General features: G+C 42.6%; 1 long non-coding RNA gene across 3 annotated transcripts; it reads right to left on the bottom strand.

Moving 5' to 3' along the window:
• Positions 1-3,602: 3,602 nt before the first annotated feature.
• On the bottom strand, positions 3,603-6,941 carry LOC147272433 (uncharacterized). Of its 3 annotated transcripts, XR_015115883.1 has the most exons (5): positions 6,143-6,299; positions 5,564-5,792; positions 5,284-5,383; positions 5,112-5,183; positions 3,643-3,726 (listed from the first exon to the last, which is right to left on the bottom strand). It is a non-coding gene; the product is annotated as an uncharacterized LOC147272433 (long non-coding RNA). The 3 variants fall into 3 exon arrangements; XR_015115882.1 differs by lacking the exons at positions 5,112-5,183; positions 6,143-6,299 and adding an exon at positions 6,592-6,941 and having other exon boundaries at positions 3,603-3,726; XR_015115881.1 differs by lacking the exon at positions 5,112-5,183 and having other exon boundaries at positions 3,603-3,726.
• Positions 6,942-7,384: the final 443 nt, after the last annotated feature.

The following is a 7,384-nucleotide window of genomic DNA, read 5'->3' on the forward strand; positions in this document are numbered from 1 at the left end:
CATTGTCTTTTATATTTATCCCCCACTAGAGGGCAGTCTTGTACTTTAAATATGACAAAGTTTGTGGTCTTTGGGCCCATAATTTATGGATTCACTCATTTTAACAGACACGTTTGTAAAAACGTAGAGTTTAATCATGTGATTCTTTGTGGAGCTTTTTTAAAACCAACATGAAAAACTCGAAATTAATTGAATTTGATAAATAAAAATGGTCTGACGTTGTTTCGGTCCGGATATCAACCCCCTGTGTTGAGATTTATTCCATCGAGAGCTACAAAAAAGAAAGAAATGATTTTAAACATTAAAAAAAAATGTGTATTAAATAAGTTGAGATGTTGTTGGAGCGCGGAGACGCGATGTGCGCTCGCCGAACACAAGCAGTGAGAGGCCGATTTGTCTGATCAACCTGTCGTTTCATCCGTTTAACCACATAAATCAGAGGCAGCTCAGCTTTGCGTCAATCATTCCTCGCACTTTAAACTGTATTGAATCCATAATTATCAATTCTATTGATTCTACTGGATATCTAATGAAAGTAGGCACAGCATGAATGAGACGCTTGTCTTTCTTGTGAGCGAGTGATTCTGCCGTTACGGTAAACGCATTGATTCTTAAACTTACAACTTGAAACTGAAACTAAAAAAATAAAAAATTGCAGTAACTAATACTTCAAGTGTATTTTTTTTTATGCTATTTCACAACTGTAAAACTGGGGGGATAATAACACTATTGAAAGGGACTACAGCCTAAATATATGATGAGGGAAAATGATGCATTATTAGTACAACAAGTAAACATCTGCAAAAAAATCTACAGGGTGATTGTAAAATATGTACTACCATTAGTACTGCAGTCAATGTACTCGTACATCAGTGCAAATACTACATGGGAAACGTTAAAAGAAGAATACTTTGAGTTTTAAAATAGCATGAGACAATTATTACAAAAGCTTTTTGAAGTCAAGTGAGAAAAAAAGGATGGAAAAGAAGCGACGTGATGGAAGTAAAAAAAAACAAAACGGAGGGCTGAGTGACGAAGAGGAAGAGGAGAGCACCCACGGGAGAGTGATGAGAGAGAGAGGAGGAAGGTCAGAGATGAGGAGGAGAGAGAGGGGGGGGGTGAAGAGAAAATGGAAAGAGAGGAAGATGCAGACGTGTGTGTGTGTGTGTGTGTGTGTGTGTGTGTGTGCGCGCATTTGTGAATGAGCAGGAAAGAGTGATTTGTTTTCAGTGAAAGGTGAGGCCACTTAGCTGCGGCGTAGAGCTACAGCGGAATCTATTACCATGTGTCAGGAAACACGAGAAGGGCACGACCTGTGTGTGTGTGTGTGTGTGTGTGTGTACGTGTGTGCGTGCGTGCGTGCGTGCGTGCGTGTGAGTGAGTGATGGACGAGAGAGAAAAAAAAATCAAGTCTGAGTAGCTTCTGCAAGATCACGAGTGTGTTTAATGACAGTTTGTGTCAAGTGTGTGTGTGTGTGTTTGTGTGTATGCGTCCACATGTGTCGTGCGTTCCCTTGCAGCTTAATGTGACTGATGTCGGGGTTGTGTTGCATTGTAAGATGAAAGCTACTGACCTGAGAAGGTAAACACCGGCCTGGAGTGGAATCAAACGCACACGAGTCACCGAGGCCACTCGCAGCATCGCTACACGTGTTAGTAACCCGCACAACTCCGCTTCACAAACGACAATACGACAATAACTATGACCAGTGAGGTTGTTTCTTTCTCGTTGTGTTGCTTTGTTGTTGCTGGTCAACTAATAAACCGTTATTCACATTAAAATGGCTCATTTTTACTTCTAACTTTGTGCGGCGATTAGCACTTTGTGAATTGCGGTTAAGCTCATCAAGGAGGATGGTGTGTGTGTGTGTGTGTGCGTGTGTGCGCAGCAACACGTGGATGTAATCAATTATGTTAAGTGTTAGAGACACACACACACACACACACACACACACTTTCTGTTGAGGAAAAGTATGTGTGTGTGAGGAGTGAAACACTGGTTAGAGAGCTTGTCACTCCGCACCTCGTGGACTCTGTGGTTAGTGTGGTTCAGCGTGGGCTGAAACACGCTAACCACGCGTGTGTGTGTGTGTGTGTGTGTGTGGTTGTGTGTGTAAGATCATTTATCTTCTAAATTATCAGTCCTTACCACCGTGTATTTTACCAAAATGTAACCTACTTCACCTCCACATATTTGAACGGTTCTATACAACAATTTAAGAGCGAAAAAAGTTCTACAAAAAACAACTTTGAACATATTTCATTTGAATACAACACACATGTAACTCTTAATAGTTGAGAAATAGCTCACGTTCTAAGTTAGCTTTCATTCGTCGGAGTATTTGTGAAAATATTGCGATGTGAGGAGGCTGTGTCAGCATTAGGTTTGGAGAAAAAAAACAACAGAAAAAATTCAGGGAGGAGGAGGAGGAGGAGGAGGAGATGGGTAGATGGATGTGAAAACGAGTGAGCGGACTGACAGTCAGGGGAGCCATTGATCGCCCGTCGTGCTCCCTCCATCCCATCCTGCTCTCCATCGGCAGAAGACAGATAGTGTTGAGGTGGCCTGTATTGGATTTATGAGTTAATGGCCTTGCCAGGGTGAGACAGATGGAGAAATAAGGAAGAGGAGAAAGATGGTGGGATCGGACGGAGGGGAGAAGAGGAGCGAGAGATTATGGGTGGGGAAGGCGAGGACTGAAGAGAGGGGAGGGGAAAGAGATTCCTTTGTGTGTGTGTGACACAACTTTGATGCGTATGGTAGTTTTTAATGGCTTTGTTCATGTTAATTAATATGATGAGTGAATGTACTCTTCTGGAGTTACACATCAATCTGTTGTGGAATGAAATGAAGGATAAACGAGTTATTTTAATATGTTTGAGTGCTGCTGGGTGTTGCTATCTCTCAATCTAATAGAGTCAAAAGGTTTCTGTTGCTAATTTATAATATTCTTAATCCCCCCCCCCCCCTCCCATGTCAGACAAAAGAGCTTCGAAAGCAGGCACGTACGTAGGAGTCTTCACTGCAGCGGCCATCTTTGTTTACACCCACCACAGAGCTAGCTGCTAGTTAGTGCTAGCTTCCCCTAACTTCTCAGCATTTTATGCATTAACACCACCGACAGGTTTCCCACTGTAGGAGTCTTCACTGCAGCGGCCATCTTTGTTTACACCCACCACAGAGCTAGCTGCTAGCTAGTGCTAGCTTCCGCTAACTTCTCAGCATTTTATGCATTAACACCACCGACAGGTTTCCCACTGTAGGAGTCTTCACTGCAGCGGCCATCTTTGTTTACACCCACCACAGAGCTAGCTGCTAGCTAGTGCTAGCTTCCACTAACTTCTCAGCATTTATGCATTAACACCACCGACAGGTTTCCCACTGTAGGAGTCTTCACTGCAGCGGCCATCTTTGTTTACACCCACCACAGAGCTAGCTGCTAGTTAGTGCTAGCTTCCACTAACTTCTCAGCATTTATGCATTAACACCACCGACAGGTTTCCCACTGGGGCTGTAGTTTGTGTTGCTGTCAAACTGGGATCTGTTCCTAATATTTTGACACCTCAATGAATTGAATTAGCAAAACATTAGACACAATCAGGTTTATTTGCTTAATGCACAAGGTTGCGACATTTCAAGCGCCTCGTTTTTTTGTGTTCCATTAACATTGTAGGGGTTTTTAGATGTTGGGATTCAGGATATGGAGCTTCAAAATGGGACAGTCCCTATAAAAAGAAAACAAAAAAAACAATAACCCTTGTGTTGACACATGTTATCCATCAGATGTAAATGGCAAAATTCATTGCTTGTAACTGAGATTAATCAAACATCTGTTAAGAATTTGTATACACATTTTTATGGCTGAGAAAAGGTCAGGTGCAAACGTGGGCAGCAACTTAGATCGTTTCTGTTTGCGAAGGAAGAATCTGAAATAATAAAATCGATGTGGTATTCAAGGGTTAACGTAGTCAACGAGAATATAAAAAAAACCCATAAGAGATAATCTGAAGTTATGCGTAAAGAGAGTTTATAACACCTGGGATGTGAGACTACAGGTCTGTCTGAAACCTTTGAGACACAATCAAAAATAGCTGAGACAGTGTGTACCAAAAAATTGGATACAAAAGAATCAGGAAGTATCAATGTCAATAAACTTGACAATAAAGGAAATAGTTCTTTTTTTTTCTTTTTTTTTTTAGTCTTTGAAATTAATTTTCATTCCTGGGGTCAAAATCAAACCCTTCACCAAGAACATGGCGCTAGGCAGTTTTAGCGTTCTTTTTCGGCAAATAGCGCCATGGAATTGTTTTTTTTGTTGGTTTGAATATTTACCGGTTCCTGTACATAACAGTTGTTTTTAATGGAAAAGGCATGATTCTACTGACTTCATATTAAAAACCTGACAACAATAATAAATGTAGTAGGTGATGCCGAGTGTGATGCATAAACAGAATTATCAGTGACTTTGCTAGTTTTATTGCGGTTGGTTGCTAATCCTGGCGGTGTGTTAGCAGGAGGGAGTGTCAACCAGTGTTGTGCAAGTTCCTAGTCCGAGCTCAAAGTTCAGTTTACACAGATTAACTTAGGCCAAGTTTCAAGTTCATTCTTTACAATTCTGAATGTTCAAAAGTCCAAAAAAAAAGCTAGTTCACCCTCCTTTTTTAATGAGCTGCTCCGACTTTTTAGATACGCAGGGAAAAAAACGGCAAACCCCCCCCCCCCCAAAAAAAAAAACTCAAGCAGATGATTCTGAACTGCAGTTACACACTATAACCAGCAGTGGCAGACTTCAGAAGAAGCCACCCACCCAGTAGAACTTTAAGTTTATGTGTCAAGTTAGCTTCTTGTATGTCTTTTTCTAAACATCTTTTCTTTTTCTTTTTTTTTTTGCAGAATAGCGCCCTAATTTTCATCCTAAAAACTTTCATTTACCCAGTCATCGATTAAACCAACATCTTTTAATCGAGCGCCATTGAATTTTCAGTCGCCACAGACACAGGAAGTCTTTCAGGTGGCAGGAGAATCCAAACCCCGTGGACGGGGAACAATCGGCGTTAACAACGACCTAAGCTACCTCACTGTGTTTAAAAGAATTTTGTTTCTGACTCACAAAAAATGTGTCCTGGTGCCTCAGTTCTGTTCTCTTGCATACCAAAAAGACAGCTTTCCTCTTAGTAATACGCTTGACATTTAAAGACAGGAAATTAAGAGGATTAAATGAGAAAAAGACATGGAAAAGACAAAAAAAACAACCCACAAACGATGTAGGAAAGGAGGTTTACCTGTAAACCAAATAGCGGCAAGAATCTTGGGACGGGCTGAAAGAAATCCACCAAGAATGAGGCGGTGATTAACAACCATTTGAACTGGCTTGGCTCGAGGCTGTGGAATTCAAATAAAAGTAATTTAAGGGTTGGTCTAGGCAGCAGCTATGAAATAAATAATCAAGGGACTGATAACTTCTGCTGGTGTGGGCTAAGATACCGGCTAGCTGGAGAGAGGGAGAGAGAGAGAGAGAGAGAGAGAGAGAGAGAGAGAGAGAGAGAGAGAGAGAGTACCGACTTGCAGATTCCTGCGACTAGGCTGCCGTCTTGGCTCCCCGGTATCAATGACCTTGATGCCTCAGAGGCTAAAGAGAGCATCAGGGCTCCTCAATGAGGGGGGTACCCACACTCCTTTTCCTCCCTTTGGGCTTTTAGGGTGAGCAGATATTATGATATAAGGAAGCGTAGATGTTGTGGCTGGCTGGCTGACCAAGACTTTTGATTAGTTGCGGACCGCTAATGTGAACCTGAGGAAAGACGGGAGTGAGGAAACGGGGGAAATACAATCTTGAGTCTGGGTTTGTGGCAGTGGTGCAGCAGGGCAGGGTCCCACAAAGGAACAGGAACAAGAGTGATGGCTGTGAAACTCAAGGGGGTCTCAAAAACCTTTGTTAGCCACGGAGTTCTTTGTCGACCAGTGACCAAAAACCCAATGTCTCATTAGCTTTTGGTCAAAGGGAACCCATGATGTACTAACTTCCAATTTGGCCTACAAAATATGTCATGAGGTTCTGTATGAAGAACCGGGAAAAGGCATTCTCCATATCCAGTTCATATTCTCCGCAGATGAGTTGATTATCAACCGAGGTCGACTCACCAGGAGCGGCAGGTCTTGGATCTGCGACTGTAGGAACCTAAAGGTCTATGTGCTTCGAATTAGTTTTAAGAATAAATTGGTTTTATTCATAATTTCATCAAGAATTACTACAGTACACACAATCCCAAAGAGTACCAGCGACGTCTTTGATTTCTGTTACCATGGAAACGCATACTGAACCTGTCACTGTCGGCCATTTTGAGTCCAACAAGTTCCTGCATAAACATTTAATCGGATGAGAAATGTTGAATATTTTGGTGTTTCTTAAGCAAGTATCTCCAACCGAGTGGATCAAGCCTTTCTTCAACCCTCCCTGGACCACTATGACCTGGATGGCCGAGTCGTAAGGTGTGTTCACACCAAACGCGACGTGAATTTTTCACACGAAGAGTTTACATGTAAAGTCTATGTAGAGAGGCAATTAAACGCGAATTTGTGTGTATACTCACCGGGCGATGCGGATACGCAAATAACGCAACGCGAATTTCGCGTCGAGATTTTTTGGCGTATTCGCGTCGACGCACGCCACGAATTCGCGTGACGTTGTGTCGAGAGAGGCTGTCAGCGTTGAGATTCCCCTGGCGTCAGTGAAGTCACCTCAACGGTCCTGGCTGTGGTTGGTGTCCGACCGTGATATCCTGGCACCGATCCTCGCTAACAGGTCATCGAACTCGGCCCTCATCGGCCTGAAGTACCGCTGAAAATGGCCGTTGTCCAGGCACAGTTCTCAGAAAAAGCGGTGAAATTCACCCAGCTGTGTGCTCCTCTTGTGTCATGGATCAGGATACGGTGGCGTTTGGTTTTCCGCTGTATCTGGGACTTCCACAACAGATAAGCAAGCAACGGTTGATGATGGAAAGAGATGGCGGAAATAAATTCTGTTCGCAGGGGAAAAAAGTTTGCGTGAATAAAAACATATGATCAATTTTGTGCGAATAAAGCGACGAAAAGTTGCGTCGCGTTTGGTGTGAACACACCTTTACCTGCAAAAATGACGCAAAGACGAGTTTAAGAGTATGTAAGACTACTTTATGATATTTGGTCCAAGGTCGTGACTTTTACTCAACAGGGAGTGATGAGTATGTGATCAGTATCACTTAGTGTGTCTGGTGTAGCTTTACTTATATGTACTGGTGTGTACTCATGTAGTTGGTGTGGGGGGGGGGGGGGGGGGGCTGGAGTGGCCTCAGACTGTAATGGAAATAAATATGAGTATTAATTGCGTTAAAGTGAAGTATGTTT

Source organism: Aulostomus chinensis, chromosome 1, assembly GCF_037954235.1.
Source record: "Aulostomus chinensis isolate RoL2024-O1b breed Wild chromosome 1, RoL_Achi_v1.0, whole genome shotgun sequence".
NCBI lineage: Eukaryota > Metazoa > Chordata > Actinopteri > Syngnathiformes > Aulostomidae > Aulostomus > Aulostomus chinensis.